The sequence below is a fragment of the Zootoca vivipara genome, chromosome 9 (assembly GCF_963506605.1).
Source record: "Zootoca vivipara chromosome 9, rZooViv1.1, whole genome shotgun sequence".
NCBI lineage: Eukaryota > Metazoa > Chordata > Lepidosauria > Squamata > Lacertidae > Zootoca > Zootoca vivipara.
In genome coordinates this window covers 47,874,939-47,890,936 of record NC_083284.1, presented here as the reverse complement: position 1 = coordinate 47,890,936, position 15,998 = coordinate 47,874,939, and the positions used below count along the sequence as shown (strand labels likewise).

The window sequence follows — 15,998 nt, the reverse complement described above, 5'->3', positions numbered from 1 at the left end:
TACGGATCCATAACCCTGAATGATGTTGTATGTATTCTATTGTATGGGTATTGTTGCATTTTTTTTAAAAAAAAATAAAGCATGCTTCAAGCCAAGGGAAGTGAGACTGCATCTGCTTCCTCATATGTTCGTTTGAATGGAAAAAGTACATCAGTGCTGTCATTTGGGCATTACGAAATAAATATTTCCCTATACAGGGTATGAATCTGTATGTAAAAATTATATAACGGGGGAAGTAGCCCTCTTATCTGTGAAAAGGATACTGGATGAAACCTTGCATTTTATGGGTTTCCGTACAACAGGGAAAGGAAAACTACAAAGATAGGTAATCTCTGTGAAATTTCTTTGCATTGGTTCTTATTGTCTAGGTTTAGCTAAAGATTTATCACATAACACTGAGTGTGATACTTATCAGGGCAGACAAGGGTCATATGACGTTTGTTTCAACAGCTGTGGATAATGCCCTCAGGAACAAATTCTAGCCTGTGTTGGCATAAACTTTGTGGTCTCTAGCGGCAAGAAATAAGACACAGGACACCATTATTTATTACAACAATAATCTCTTGCTATTATATGGTTACATGGTGTCTTGCAAGCTATTAAAAGAAATATATGAATCAATGTGAGAATATCTCCAGGAGGAGGGAAATCGTTATGGAAATATACTGAATACTGTAACTAATTTAAAACCCCCCACTTTTCAATCCCAGTTTCCAGGTATTCACGAACCTTTTAAGATCTAAACTTCACCCAGTCCAGTGCAATTGTGAGATGATAAACATAGCCCCCTCTACTTGTTCATCAACATGGGCATGTGATGATTGGAAGGTGCATGCTGGCGCCATTAGTTCTTTAGAGTCTGAATCTTTTAAAGTTCTCCCCCCACTCTGAATTGATATTATTTTGCCCCAAATGTAGTTTTCTGCAAACCTTAGCATGAAGATTTCATCAGTCTGCGAATTAACTACCTTCACCCAGAGGGAGTACTTAGTCTGACTATCAACACAGTTACTGACAGATGGGTGGTATATAGATGGATGAGATTCAGGGGATAGATTTTAAAGAAGTCTGTTCAATATTGTATTGATTTTGTGGCCAGCTTTGAATGTGAAAGGGAAGAAAATGATTGGTTAGAACAGCAGCAGCTACTCTTTTAACCTCACCACCCCAACTTTTCCTTTGTTTTAATTAATTTCCCCCATTTTGTCTTTCTCAATTTTTTCACAGTCACTTTAGTTAGTATATGTTACCAATGATGTATTTTGAATAATAGCCCCAAATATTCTGCATATTTGGAAATAAAGACCTAGGTGTCAAATGTAAATTATGTTGTGCACCTCATTGGTGATGGTGGTGGAGATCATGGAGCCCTTCAGATGCTTATTGGGCTCCCTCTCTTCATCCCAGACCACTGTTCATACTGGCTGGGGGTTGGGGGACTTAACCCAGAAAGCAAGATGTTTTCTTTGCAGAAAGACAGGGTTACATAGAGCTAAGGAACAACAGGGAAGAGAGCACCATTGTCAGCTTATGGTAGTTTCTGAAAAGCTCCTTGAAGCAGTTCTTGTGCATGGCAAAACATTGACCCACAGATGTTGTGGAGCCACATCTCACATCATGCCTGGCTGTTGGCCATGCTTGCTGGGGCTGGTGGGAGTTCTAGATGTTCAGCAACATCTGCATTCAGTCGCCCTGATCCCGTGAAGGAGATCTGCATCTTGTATGCATGCATTACTAGGATGGCAAACTGTGGACATAAATGCACCTCTGAATAAGGACCCCGTCTATCAGTACCACAGTGTTTTGTACGGAATGCACATCTTGAGGTGCTTTCAAATATGCATGCAAACAGATGCATGCAAACAGCTTATTTATGCGTCTTGGGTTGGGGCATTGTGAGGGGCTTTTGTTGGAGGGGAATTGTTGATACTATTTTTTTGTATCTTTATTTTGGATTTATGTGGAAATTGTTCAAATTGGTTGTGTACTTTTTAAATTTTTGTTTATTATTTATAACTGCTTTTAGGTTTGTAGTTATGTATTTTTTATACCGTACATTGTAAGCAGCCTTGAGCATAGTTTTAACTTTGGAAAGGTGGCATACAAATAAAAGGCTTGACTGATTGATATTTCTCTTTATATTGGCCCAGATGCTGCCAAGGCCCTTGTTTGCTTTATGCTCTAGTCTAGATCAAGGGTGGGGACCCTCTGGCTTGTGAGCTGAATCCAGCTTACCAGCCCCCCCCCCCATCTGACCCACCTCTACCTCTCATCAACAGATGAAAAATCTCTGGATGTGTGTGAACACAAGGAATGTGTGGCCTTTGCAACACTCATAGTGAGCATTGGCCTCAACCCATTGGGATTTGGTTCTACCAACCATTGGCATACAGCTTCCATCATGTTACAATAGAATGTAGTGTTTGGTCTGGTTCCTAAACTCTGCTAGCTGTTGTTATGTCCTAGCAGTTGGCGGACAAGATCTCAGCTTTTCCTTGCCCGCTGACACCATACCAAAAAGGAACAAGTGGTTGGAGCTTCTTCCCTATGAGGAAAAAGCTGCAACATCTGGGGCTTTTTACTCTAGATAAATAGCAAAGCAAAGGGGGCATGATAGAACTGTATAAAATTACTCATGGTGTGGAGAAGGTGGGTGGAGAAACTTTTTCTCTGTCTGTCCATGCTAGAACTTGTAATCCAATGAAGCTGAATGTTGGAGGATGTAGTAAATAGAAAAAAAGAAAGCATTTCTTCGCACAGCACATACTATGGACTTTGCTCCCCCAAGATGCAGTGATGGCTTCTAACTTGGATGGTTTAAAAAGAAGATTAGACAAATTAATGGAGGATAAAGTTATCAATGGCTGCCAGCCCCAATGGCTATATTCTGACTCTCCTGTTTGGAGGCAATATGCCTCTGAATACCCATTGCTGAGTATTGCAGGTGCAGAGAGTGCTGTTACACTCAGGTTCTGCTTGTGGGCTTACCATAGGTCCATGAGGTAGGGTGAAGTGCCTCAGGTTGTAAAAGTGCAAGAGGTCATGCTTGGGCCACCCACCACTTCTACTGCTGGCGGTGAAGAGAAGCTAAGTGGCAATGCTTAAAGAAATGGCCCAGCTCTCGCAGGGTTCATCAAGAGCCCAGGAGTTCTGATAATAATAATAATAATAATAATAATAATAATAATAATAATAATAATAATAATAAATTATTCATACCCCGCCCATCTGGCTTCCAACAGAAATATTAAAATACAATATTTTTTTAGAAATTAAAAGCTTCTCTAAACAGGGCTGCCTTCAGATGTCCTCTAAAAGTCTGGTAGTTGTTTTTCTCTTTGACATCTGGTGGGAGGGCGTTCCACAGGTCGGGTGCCACTACCGAGAAGGCCCTCTGCCTGGTTCCCTGTAACTTGGATTCTCGCAGTGAGGGAGCCGCCAGAAGGTCCTCGGCACTGGACCTCAGTGTCTGGGCAGAACGATGGAGGTGGAGACGCTCCTTCAGGTATACTGTACCGAGGCCGTTTAGGGCTTTAAAGGTCAACACCAACACTTTGAATTTTGCTCGGAAACGTACTGGGAGCCAATGTAGGTCTTTCAAGACGTGTGTTATGCGGTCTCGGTGGCTGATCCCAGTCGCCAGTCTAGCTGCCGCATTCTGGATTAATTGTAGTTTCCGGGTCACCTTCAAAGGTAGCCCCACATAGAGTGCATTGCAGTTGTCCAAGCGAGAGATAACTAGAGCATGCACCACTCTGGTGAGACAGTCCATGGGCAGGTAGGGTCTCAACCTGCGTACCAGATGGAGCTGATAAACAGCTGCCCTGAATACAGAATTAACCTGCGCCTCCATGGACAGCTGTGAGTCCAAAATGGTAGCAGAAGTGTGTGTGTGTGTGTGTGTGTGTGTGTGTGTGTGTGTGTGTGTGTGTGTGTAAGTGGAGGGAGCATTTGGGGGGGCAGGAGGCCTCCCCTGGCAATAGGCATTTGGTTGGACACTGTAAACACAGGATCCTGGACATTTGGCCTGCTCTCCCTGTGCTCTTAGCTTCTTGAAGAGCAAGAGTGTTCTGTTTATCTTAGAACATATGATGAGTCCATGGACATCCAATGTGAGTTTAGGCACCAGGTGGGTACATGCCATCTTTACCTTGCCATCTGCCTGTTGGAAATCATTAAGAACCAGGAGCATGGGAGAAGGAGATCTTGCCCATGGGGCACACAAGGGGCAATGACTGATAATGCATATACTGTAAAGGGCTGAACTCCTTGAAACAACTAGTTTGAATCCTGAGGATGCAATAATTGAAAGGGACCCAATGGTGTTCTGGACTCTTCCACAGGACTAGCCCTGAGGGTATCTAATTTAGTGCAAATATGAGAAACTTTATCATCTAAGTGCCTGGTAAACTTGTCTCTAGTAGGGTCATCATTCTTCCTCCTAGCCAGATTTCAAAACCCCTTTGTCACCTGGAAATGCTCTGCTGGATGGCTACTAGATGGTGCAACAGAAGCAAAGAGTAATGCTTATTCACTGGAGTCACTGCCATGTCATAGGTGCAGTAATGTGCTTTCACCTGTGTTCAGTTGGATTTACCTTGAGATTTATGTAGCATGTGCTCCAGCCTAATTGATTCATCACCTGCAGCTTTCTAGAGTACCATGAAGCCATGCAAGTTCTACAGCTTCAGAATGGGCAGCAATCACGTTCAAGAGGCTTTTCTGTTAGAATTGTATGTTAACCATACTTTTGTTATGTATCCATATGCACATGCATATAATACTGATATATAGGTATTTATGTAAACCTCTGGTAAGTGATAAGTATTAACTAGAGTTGTAGCATTATTCTTTTGCTGAGAACACTTTTGAGCATGCTTTCAAGTGGCACTTTTCTCTTTCTTCTCCCGAGATGCTGCTTTGCTTTTTTTAAAAAAGAAAAACACAGTTTACAGGGCATCTTGTTTCTCTTTTACTATGTGAACCCAGCCAGCCAGGGATTCCATTACAAAATCCACATTCAGATCTACATTCTGATGCCCTTCCAAGAAGCATCAGGGTGAAGCTTCCTTTTTGCCAATCATAGGAAAACAGGGAGTCGAAACAAAATAAAAAAATTCCTTCCAGTAGCACCTTAGAGCCCAACTAAGAGATGAATCCTCTCTTCTCTGTGAAAACTTTAATACTCCTTTGAGTGCTTCCTGGGGAAATAACACCTGCAAAGAGGGGGTGCTTTTCAGGGGGATGCTGAAATGTTTTAATACTTGGTGCATCTTGACTTCAGTAGGAACAAAGGAGGTCTTTTATCCTGCATTTTCACAACTGGTTGGCTAAATTGTGTGGGGAGTGCAGGCTTCACCTTACATTGACCTCTAGAAGAGGATTTTGTAGCTATGTTGGCTTATCTGGAATGGCCCATCCCATGTCCCTAAACTAGTCACACAGGTGTTGTTACCACAAATCCTACTTGGATTGTAGATACCAAATTTGATGTATTTAATAATGGCCAGTAAGTACCATGTCTTTTGAATGCAGGCTTGTATTGCTTTCTACATTTGTTTAGTGTGTCCAAGAAAGCTTTATTATAAATCTGAGCAAATGTAGGCTTTTAACATTATTAGTTTATCCAAGGATTAAGGGAAGTTCTATATTTGGGCTGCAGTGTTTCAGATGAAATTTAATGTAAACTGCTGGTGCCTAGGAACAAGGAAAAGATGTTACTATTTTAAAATCTAAAATGCTACAGTTTATCATGGAATTGGTATTATACTGAAGTCAACAGTTTAGATAGCCCAAGATGCAAGGATATGCCATTTTTAACCAGCTGTTTTCCGTGGTTGTAGGTCTCCACGTGTACTAGGAGATTTTGCCATTTGAAAACTGTTCTGAAATCCATTTATGTGATTTGGTTTTGCAGATTAAGACGATCTTCTAATCACATTGTACTAAGAGATTTCTAATTTGAGTTTATAAATGGAACAGAGCTTGGCCGGGGCGGGGGAGTGCTAGAGTCCTGTCTAGTCAAGTTTTGTGGGATCAATTTCATTCTGTTACCTCCGAGGATGTGGACAGGCTGCTTAGACGAATGAAACCAACCACCTGTCTCCTTGATCCTTGCCCATCCTGGCTTATAAAAGCTAGCCAGGAAGGGCTGGGCGATGGGCTTCGCGGGTTGGTAAATGCTTCTCTCCATGAGGGAGCCTTCCCAGACCCGCTGAAAGAGGCGGTTATTAAACCGCTTCTTAAAAAAACATCTTTAGATCCGGCCAATATGGCCAACTATCGCCCAGTCTCAAATCTTCCATTCTTGGGCAAGGTGATTGAGCGAGTGGTTGCGGAACAACTCCAGGCATGCCTGGAAGAAGCGGACCATTTGGATCCCTTCCAGTCAGGATTCAGGCCTCATCATGGGACTGAAACTGCCTTGGTCGCACTGGTCGATGATCTCCGGCGGGCTAGGGACAAAGGTAAGAGCTGTTTCCTTGTTCTGCTGGATCTCTCAGCGGCTTTCGACACCATCGACCATAACATCCTTCTGGACCGTCTAGAGGGCTTGGTAGCTGGGGGCACTGTCATGCAGTGGTTCTGCTCCTTCTTCCTGGGCCGTGTTCAGAAAGTGGTGGTGGGGGATGAGTGTTCAGACCCCTGGGCGCTCACTTGTGGGGTGCCTCAGGGTTCTGTCCTCTCCCCCATGCTTTTTAACATCTATATGCAGCCGCTGGGAGAGATCATCAGGGGGTTTGGGCTGGGTGTCCATCAGTATGCTGATGATACCCAGCTCTACCTCTCTTTTAAATCAGAACCAGTGAAGGCGGTGAAGGTCCTGTGTGAGTGCTTGGAGGCGGTTGGAGGATGGATGGCGGCTAACAGATTGAGATTGAATCCTGACAAGACAGAAGTACTGTTTGTGGGGGACAGGAGGCGGGCGGGTGTGGAGGACTCCCTGGTCCTGAATGGGGTAACTGTGCCCCTGAAAGACCAGGTGCGCAGCCTGGGAGTCATTTTAGACTCACAGCTGTCCATGGAGGCACAGGTCAACTCCGTGTCCAGGGCAGCTGTTTATCAGCTCCATCTGGTACGCAGGCTGAGTCCCTACCTGCCCAGTGACTGTCTCTCCAGAGTGGTGCATGCTCTAGTTATCTCTCGCTTGGACTACTGCAATGCGCTCTACGTGGGGCTACCTTTGAAGGTGACCCGGAAACTACAACTAATCCAGAATGCGGCAGCTAGACTGGTGACTGGGAGCGGCTGCCGAGATCACATAACACCGGTCCTAAAAGACCTACATTGGCTCCCAGTACGTTTCCGAGCACAATTCAAAGTGTTGGTGTTGACCTTTAAAGCCCTAAATGGCCTCGGTCCGGTATACCTGAAGGAGCGTCTCCACCCCCATCGTTCTGCCCGGATACTGAGGTCCAGCTCCGAGGGCCTTCTGGCGGTTCCCTCATTACGAGAAGCCAAGTTACAGGGAACCAGGCAGAGGGCCTTCTCGGTAGTGGCACCCACCCTGTGGAATGCCCTCCCACTAGAGGTCAAAGAGAACAATTACCAGACCTTTAGAAGGCATCTCAAGGCAGCCCTGTTTAGGGAAGCTTTTAATGTTTGATGGATTTCTGTATTTTAGAATTTCTGTTTTTTTGGAAGCCGCCCAGAGTGGCTGGGGGAACCCGGCCAGATGGGCGGGGTATAAATAATAAATTATTATTATTATTATTATTAAAATGTACTGTGGTAACAGCGTTGTAATTCTTGGCCTCTTTTCACATTCAGTGCCTCCAAACTTATGAATGATGTTGTTGTTAGGTTATTGTAAACCATTTTGCTTCATTCAAAGATACTAAGGAACAAACACTTTTTTAAAAAAAGTGTTACAGTTTCCTATGAATTATATTTATAAACTGTTCTTTTGTATTCTCTGATAATGTGGTCACTTTGAATTACAGTTTTTAGATCTACCGCTTTCCAAACTTTAGATGAAGAAGAGAGTTTTGTACATTCCCATGCTGCCTTTAGTTGCCCAGTTTGCTGGCCTAGTAAATCATAGACAATACTTTTCTGCAAATGCACTAATTTTTTTTTTTTTTGGGGGGGGGGGGAGAGGAACAAATCATAATGTCAAGTCAACGTCTGTTCCTGGCTTACCCACTTATGCTGAATAGGCTTCCTCGCGAGAAAAGGGAAAACTTGGCAGCTATGCACTCATGGCTTGTTTGAGTGAAGGTTTCATGGCTTATTTATTTCACGCACTAGCCCAAAGTGGGTGCAGTTGGCATATGCAAGGCTTACCATGATGTGCAAATCTGATCAGTTGTGATTTTTCCTTAACTCAGTTCAGCTGAGGCTCCATTTCATTCACAGATCTTAAAACTTTTTTGGTTTTCGTTTTAGTGGGATGCTTTGTAAGGTTAAATCTCCTAGTAATGAACAGTTGACATTTTCATCAAATTTGGAAATCTAGCTTTATTATGTACAATTTCAGCTGAAGTGTGAAGTGATAGGCCAGGATGCAGACCTCAATAATATGCACACCCATCCTTTTCAATGTGAATTAATTTACATTCCGAGAGAATAGAACCAGTACTGCATTTCTGTGCATCTTTCATTTGTCATTAGCAGACCAGTTCACAGACAGAGATAAACTGTCCTTTCAGCAGTACCAGAATGTATAAAATACTGGTAACTGGTGGTAAATTGCTATGAATACAGCTTGATTTTTACAACTTCTCTACAACTAAGGATTTGTAATCACAATCAGCTAATGCTGACTTTCAAAATTGTTTAACATTTATGGACTGTGTTGGTTTGTAAATCTTCTTAGCCCTCCTGGGAGCAGCTCAGGCAGAAGCCTTTTGTGTAGTGATCTTTATACCCTGTTGCCTTTAGCTTCCTCTTTTGTGCTCTTTTAAAAATGTTTTCTTGTCCCCTGGTGAAAAGATCGGATGAATTCCATTTGGATAGAGGAGCCAACAAGGAAGGGTAAGGCCAATAAAGAATTATATTCACAGTGCAACTGATGTGGTTTCTAGACTCAGACCCAAAGAGGAGTGCTGCCCCTGAACCTTTGGGGAGACAAAACACAACAGACCTTGCAATCTGTAGTGGACAGTTTAATAGGGTGGATCCTTAATGCCTCCAGTAGAGCAGAAAATGAGTGCAGCATATAAATGTATTGAACAGTTTCCCGCTGTGATTTCTTGCACATAATTTGTAAACGATTCTGCATTTATTCTGGGAATACCAGTGCTTTAATTAGAAATATAACATTTCTACTGCTTCTCAGCTCCTCAGTTGTTGAATGCTTTTCTCTATGAAGTTCACACTGCTAAGCTCATGGTTGGTCTTCAAGAAGCAGGCAAGCTGCCCCTTTTCTAGTGAGAGTAGCTTTACTTTGTGCAGCAAAGGAATTAAGATTGCCGGAAGAAATATCAACAACCTCAGATATGCAGATGACACAACTTTGATGGCAGAAAGTGAGGAGGAATGAAAAAAACTTCTTAATGAGGGTGAAAGAGGAGAGTGCAAAATATGGTCTGAAGTTCAACATCAAAAAAACTATGATCATGGCCACTGGTCTCATCACCTCCTGGCAAATAGAAGGGGAAGAAATGGAGGCAGTGAGAGATCTTACTTTCTTGGGCTCCATGATCACTGCAGATGGTGACCGCAGTCACAAAATTAAAAAATGCCTGCTTCTTGGGAGAAAAGCAATGACAAACTTAGACAGCATCTTTAAAAGCAGATACATCACCTTGCCGACAAAGGTCTGTATAGTTAAAGCTATGGTTTTCCCAGTAGTGATGTATGGAAGTGAGAGCTGGACCATAAAGAAGGCTGATCGCTGAAGAATTGGTGCTTTTGAATTATGGTGCTGGAGGCGACTCTTGAGAGTCCCATGGACTGCAAGAAGATCAAACCTATCCATTCCGAAGGAAATCAGCCCTGAGTGCTTACTGGAAGCTGAGGCTCCAATACTTTGGCCACCTCATGAGAAGAGAAGACTCCCTGGAAAGACCCTGATGTTGGGAAAGATTGAGGGCACAAGGAGAAGGGGACGACAGAGGACGAGGTGGTTGGACAATGTTCTCGAAGCTACTAACATGAGTCTGACCAAACTGCGGGAGGCAATGGAAGACAGGAGTGCCTGGCGTGCTCTGTTCCATGGGGTCACGAAGAGTCAGACATGACTAAACGACTAAATCAAAACAAAATGCAGCAATGGAGAAGTAGCAGAGTCTTGTAGCAGTCTCAATCTGTTACTTTTTTAAAAAGCTGCATGTGGCATCGGCTTTTATATTTGAACTGTTTTTTTAGATTTTGTGTTGTTTTTTTTATTTGAAAACACCTTGTGGGTATAGTAGAGCAAAACAGTTGAGTAGAGGAAGGAGAAAACAAGTCATTTCACATGAGAAGTCAGTTGATTGTGGAGCTTTAGTAAACTGCAGCAATTTTTGTACATTGTATATGGTGACCATGGAGAGAAGAGATGGGCAGCTCCACTAGGCTTAATAAGTGATAACTTTTTTTGTCGTTCTAACAACCCAACAACCCTTGCAGGAACTCCTGGAAATGAGGTTTGTCTCTTTTTGTTCCTTGCTATGCCAAAATGAAAATAATGCCATCAGATTTAAATGGGAGCACAGATGTATACGGTATATTTCTTTGAAGGTTTACTTATGGTGAAGTAATAAAAAGTAATGAAAGGATCATGAACTCCCCCTTCACGACAAAGAAGGGAAAACTAGTTTGACTTGTTACACGAACTTAAGTCTGAATGTTAGTATGTACAAATAGAAATTAGCACATGATAGCAAGTTATTTCTGTACTCTGATTGCAGATTACTGTGTCAGTGTGTCAATTCCGTGACACTGTTTCATCAAGCCTGCTAACATGGCTGATTGCTCTGCACACTATCTGGCTGGGATCAGTGCTTGGATAAAGATGAAATGGTTGCAGTTCAGTTCAGAAAAGAATTAGGCTATATTGGTCAGTTCAGTGAATTAAATAATTGAACACCAAATGGGCCAGGTTTTTCAGCATCTCCACCCCCCTCTTGTCTCTAAATAGGAGCCTGTCTAACTTTCGTTACTCTTATCAGCTTAGCCAGAGCACTGAGATTTTCTTAGGCGATACATTTCAGATGTATCTGAACCGAGGTTAAACACCCACTGACCGAAGGATGTTGCCTTTCATTTACAGCTTTGGAGCAGTCTAATACAGGCATCCCCAAACTTTGGCCCTCCAGATGTTTTGGACTACAATTCCCATCTTCCTCGACCACTGGTCCTGTTAGCTAGGGATCATGGGAGTTGTAGGCCAAAACATCTGGAGGGCTGCAGTTTGGGGGTGCCTGGAATATGTACACAGGAGTCAACTCCTGGGGGCTGAGGTTCCTTCTCCACCCCTAAAATATCTGAAGGGGCTGCCCTCTCCAGTTGATGGGCATTGTCATTCAAATGGTGTATGTGTGTGCCATGTCATGTAATTGATTATGTGGGGCAGGGCTTACCTGGGCCCCCACTATTTTATTCAAGTTGGCACCCCTGGTCTAATATATGTGGAGTTAATAGTTTCCAGATGTCTTGTCTCACCTGGTGCATAATGTAATGGATACATAGACTCCCAAAACATATGGTTGGGAAACCCCCTCCCCATCCTTTCATACTTCATAAATATGAAAGCCCTGGTAGGAAAGGGACATGGAACAGTCTCTTCCCCCCCCCCCACGTCTCCTTTTAAAAACCATAATTTCCAATGGGTGTTGCAGTGAGTAGGGAACGACAACATTTTTTCTTTCTTCTGTCCTAACTCTTAAATGGGCAGAAACAGGAAGTCAGGAGCAACCAGGCTCCTTCACATCCTGTGCTGCACCCTGACGATATTGTTTTACGAGTCTTTGCCTGGATATATTTTAGTTGCCAAATCACTTGTGTCAGCACCTGCAGTGGTGCATCATTTCTTAGTACTGGAAGCCACAGCACTGTGATTTTACCAGTCATTAATCAGGAAGACACATGCACTCACTTTAATTATACCAAGTTCTTTCGTAGCACTGCAGTTTCCATACTTCCAGTTCAGCATTCTTCTTTTATCTAGTGCTGGGCGGTTTCCGAAACTGGGCAGCCTCTTCAGATCATGTGCACTGGTGTAATACACTTGAAATGTGGTTGTGTAATTTCAGACCTTGGCCGGATTGACAGGTGGTCTAAAGTTTGTACAGTAGTTCCAAAAGTCTTTGAAATTGCCCTTGCAAACTTTAGGCTGCTCAGAGTAGCATTGAACTGGAATGAGAAATCATTTGAATTGTTGTAAGTTGCAGCACTTGACAGTAAACTTGACAGGCATGTTAACATCTCTCCAAACCACATTCTCTCACACCGGCTATTGCTTCTTCTTTTTGGTCTTTTCAGTGGTTCACCAGCAACACTGACATTTTTCTGTAAGTCCACATGAAAATATGCAGATGAAAAACTATCTGCTGCTCTTGCCTCCCACTCCTCTTCAATTTGCACTGCATACGACTGTTTACTTTTAAAAAAGCATAAAGCACTTTGCATTGAGTTTAATTAATAATAAACATAATAATGGTTAATAAACACAGTTATTAAAGGCAGTGATAGTCCAGGACCTCATGATGTAGGATAGTGGGGTAGACGAGCTGGGGGGGGGGGAATCACACCTGGCAACCAATGTGCCCCTTTGGTTTCAGAGAGTACATGGGTAAAGGTAAAGGGACCTCTGACGGTTAGGTCATTGCAGCCGACTCTGGGGTTGCGGCACTCATCTCGCTTTACTGGCCGAGGGAGCCAACGTACAGCTTCCAGGTCATGTGTACATGGGTAGACGAGTCTAAAAAGACTGGGTCACAAATTTTCACAGCCCTCTAGCGGCTATGGTGGCTCATTTATCAGGAGTAATGTATTTAGCATTAACTCTGGAAGTGTATCCTCGATTCCGACCAAACTAAGCCTCCCTCATAGGGCTTTTTAGACTCACCTACCCATGTACTATCTGAAATCAAAGGGGCACATCATTGGCACTATATATATTGAATATATTGGCATTATTTTCAGCTCTCCGACTCCACTCGGACTTCTGCTTAGGTCTCCTAGCTCCATGCCCAACTCTTTATCAATTGAGCAATGGTAGCACCTGTATTTGGACCTTTTTACCATGCACATCAAGATTGCTAGCTGGACTGTGCAGCTCACTTGTTCAAATATTTGGTGAAATGAGCAAGCAGATTCTTTCTTTAAAACTTAAAATGTTTTTAAGATTAAAAGAAATATCAAAAGTAAAAAATGCTTACACACTCATGTGGATTTTAGAACGATTAGTGAATAAAAAAGTTCAGTCCTATAAGTGGGTTATGAGAGTGAGTCATCTTCATGGTTCATTTAATGACTATTACCCAGGGAAAACAGATATGTATGTAGCTGCATATCTCTTTCTCTTGAATAAAAGCCACTAATGAACCATAGTGCATGTTGGTTTACTCTTGAGCCCGTTATGCCTACGAAAAGCAGGTGTACAGCTGTATGCTCATAGATTCCATGGTTTCGTCACTGCCAGAGCAGAAGTAAAACAGAAGAGAATTTCAGAATCATCCCACATATCTTTTGAAGTATTTTATACAGCTAATCAGGACGTGGGTGGCGCTATGGTCTAAACCACTGAGCCTAGGGCTTGCTGATCGGCAGGTCGGTGGTTTGAATCCCTGCAACGGGATGAGCTCCCGTTGCTCAGTCCCAGCTCCTGCCAACCTACCGTAGCAGTTCGAAAGCACGTCAAAGTGCAAGTAGATAAATAGGTACCGCTCTGGCAGGAAGGTAAACAGCGTTTCCATGTGCTGCTCTGGTTTCGCTAGAAGTGGCTTAGTCATGCTGACCACATGACCCGGAGAAACTGTCTGCGGACAAATGTCCGTAAACAGACCCCTGCTGAACAAAATAACACAACACGATGGCAAATAACAGAGGCACTAAACACTATTTATAGACTAATACAAATGATCAGAAATTGCAACCAAAGTCTCTAAATCTTCTTCACCAGTTGCGGTAGAATAATTCAAAAGTTTGATATATACATAGTCTGTCACCAAATATCACCGGAACAGAGTTTATGGAAAACCAATATGTTTCGTTCAATGCTTCATCAGCCAATCTTGCTCAATTCTTCATCAGCCAGACTTGTAAGAATTGATATGAGAAGGATGCAATGTCAATTTCTTAACGAGCTGAAATTACAATATACAGTACATGCGATGAAACCTGCGGACAAATGTCGGCTCCCTCGGCCAGTAAAGCGAGATGAGCGCCACAACCCCAGAGTCGTTCGCGACTGGACTTAACTGTCAGGGGTCCTTTACCTTTTTATACAGCTGATGATTGTACAGGCAGCCCACCTCCCCTTTTACACCCATTCAGTATGTGCATGACTGCGTATGTGTGCATCACACTGAACCTGGAAGTGACCCAGAAACATCACAAAGACATCACTGAAATGTCACTGAAAGGGTGCAATGGGGGTGGAGTGGGGTGGAGTGGGGGGCAGAATTGGGTGTTCTCAGGCTTTTCCAATGGGTTTCAAATGGGGGGGTCTGCCTCTATCCTGGGTTAGTGGTGCCCATGGCTGGTGTTAAGATTAAGGAAACTAGATGGTCTTCTTGCCCTAAATTAGGGGACCAGGAGTCCAACCTTTGGATTATTATGTGCAGGATACAGGTTCTAGATGGCTCAGTAGTTCATAGCTACTGTTTAGGAGATTCAGACAGAATAGGAATGGAACATGTAAAGACCATTCCTTTACTTCACAGACTAGTTTGGCTGTGTGCTTTCTGTTTGCCGGGCTTTTTATTTGCAACAGATTCCAGCTCATGCAGAATACATTTAGAAACTTATCGGATGATTGGTTTGGTTTCCACATGATATGTGAAGTCACAGGATGTCATCAAACTAAATCATATTCAGTGTAGACCCATTGCAATCAATGGACAAGTTACTAGTGGTCATTTATTTCAGTGAGTTCACTTTGAGCATGAGTCACTTTATTGATGCTATTAAAAGATGATGCTGTTAAGGTGCTACACCCAAATTCTACAAGGCAGGCTTAGGCAGTATGTGGACCGAGAACTCCCAGAAGTGCAAGCTGGATTTCGAAGGGGCAGAGGAACCGGAGACCAAATAGCAAACATGCGCTGGATTATGGAGAAAGCTAGAGAGTTCCAGAAAAATGTCTACTTCTGCTTCATTGACTATGCAAAAGCCTTTGACTGTGTCGACCACAGCAAACTATGGCAAGTTCTTAAAGAAATGGGAGTGCCTGATCACCTCATCTGTCTCCTGAGAAATCTCTATGTGGGACAAGAAGCTACAGTTAGAACTGGATATGGAACAACTGATTGGTTCAAAATTGGGAAAGGAGTACAACAAGGTTGTATATTGTCTCCCTGCTTATTTAACTTATATGCAGAATTCATCATGCAAAAGGCTGGACTAGATGAATCCCAAGCCGGAATTAAGATTGCCGGAAGAAATATCAACAACCTCAGATATGCAGATGACACAACCTTGATGGCAGAAAGTGAGGAGGAATTAAAGAACCTTTTAATGAGGGTGAAAGAGGAGAGCGCAAAATATGGTCTGAAGCTCAACATCAAAAAAACCAAGATCATGGCCACTGGTCCCATCACCTCCTGGCAAATAGAAGGGGAAGAAATGGAGGCAGTGAGAGATTTTACTTTCTTGGGCTCCTTGATCACTGCAGATGGTGACAGCAGTCACGAAATTAAAAGACTCCTGCTTCTTGGGAAATAAAAAAATTCCTTCAGTAGCACCTTAAAGACCAACTAAGTTTTTATTTTGGTATGAGCTTTCGTGTGCATGCACACTTCTTCAGACACGAAAGCTCATACCAAAATAAAAACTTAGTTGGTCTTTAAGGTGCTACTTAAGGAATTTTTTTATTTTACTTCGACCCAGACCAACACGGCTACCTACCT

At 42.9% G+C, this 15,998-nt stretch overlaps 1 protein-coding gene across 1 annotated transcript in view; it reads left to right on the top strand.

Moving 5' to 3' along the window:
- Positions 1 to 15,998, top strand: part of GPM6A (glycoprotein M6A) — a 198,349-nt gene that overhangs the window by 43,817 nt on the left and 138,534 nt on the right. The window lies entirely within an intron of this gene.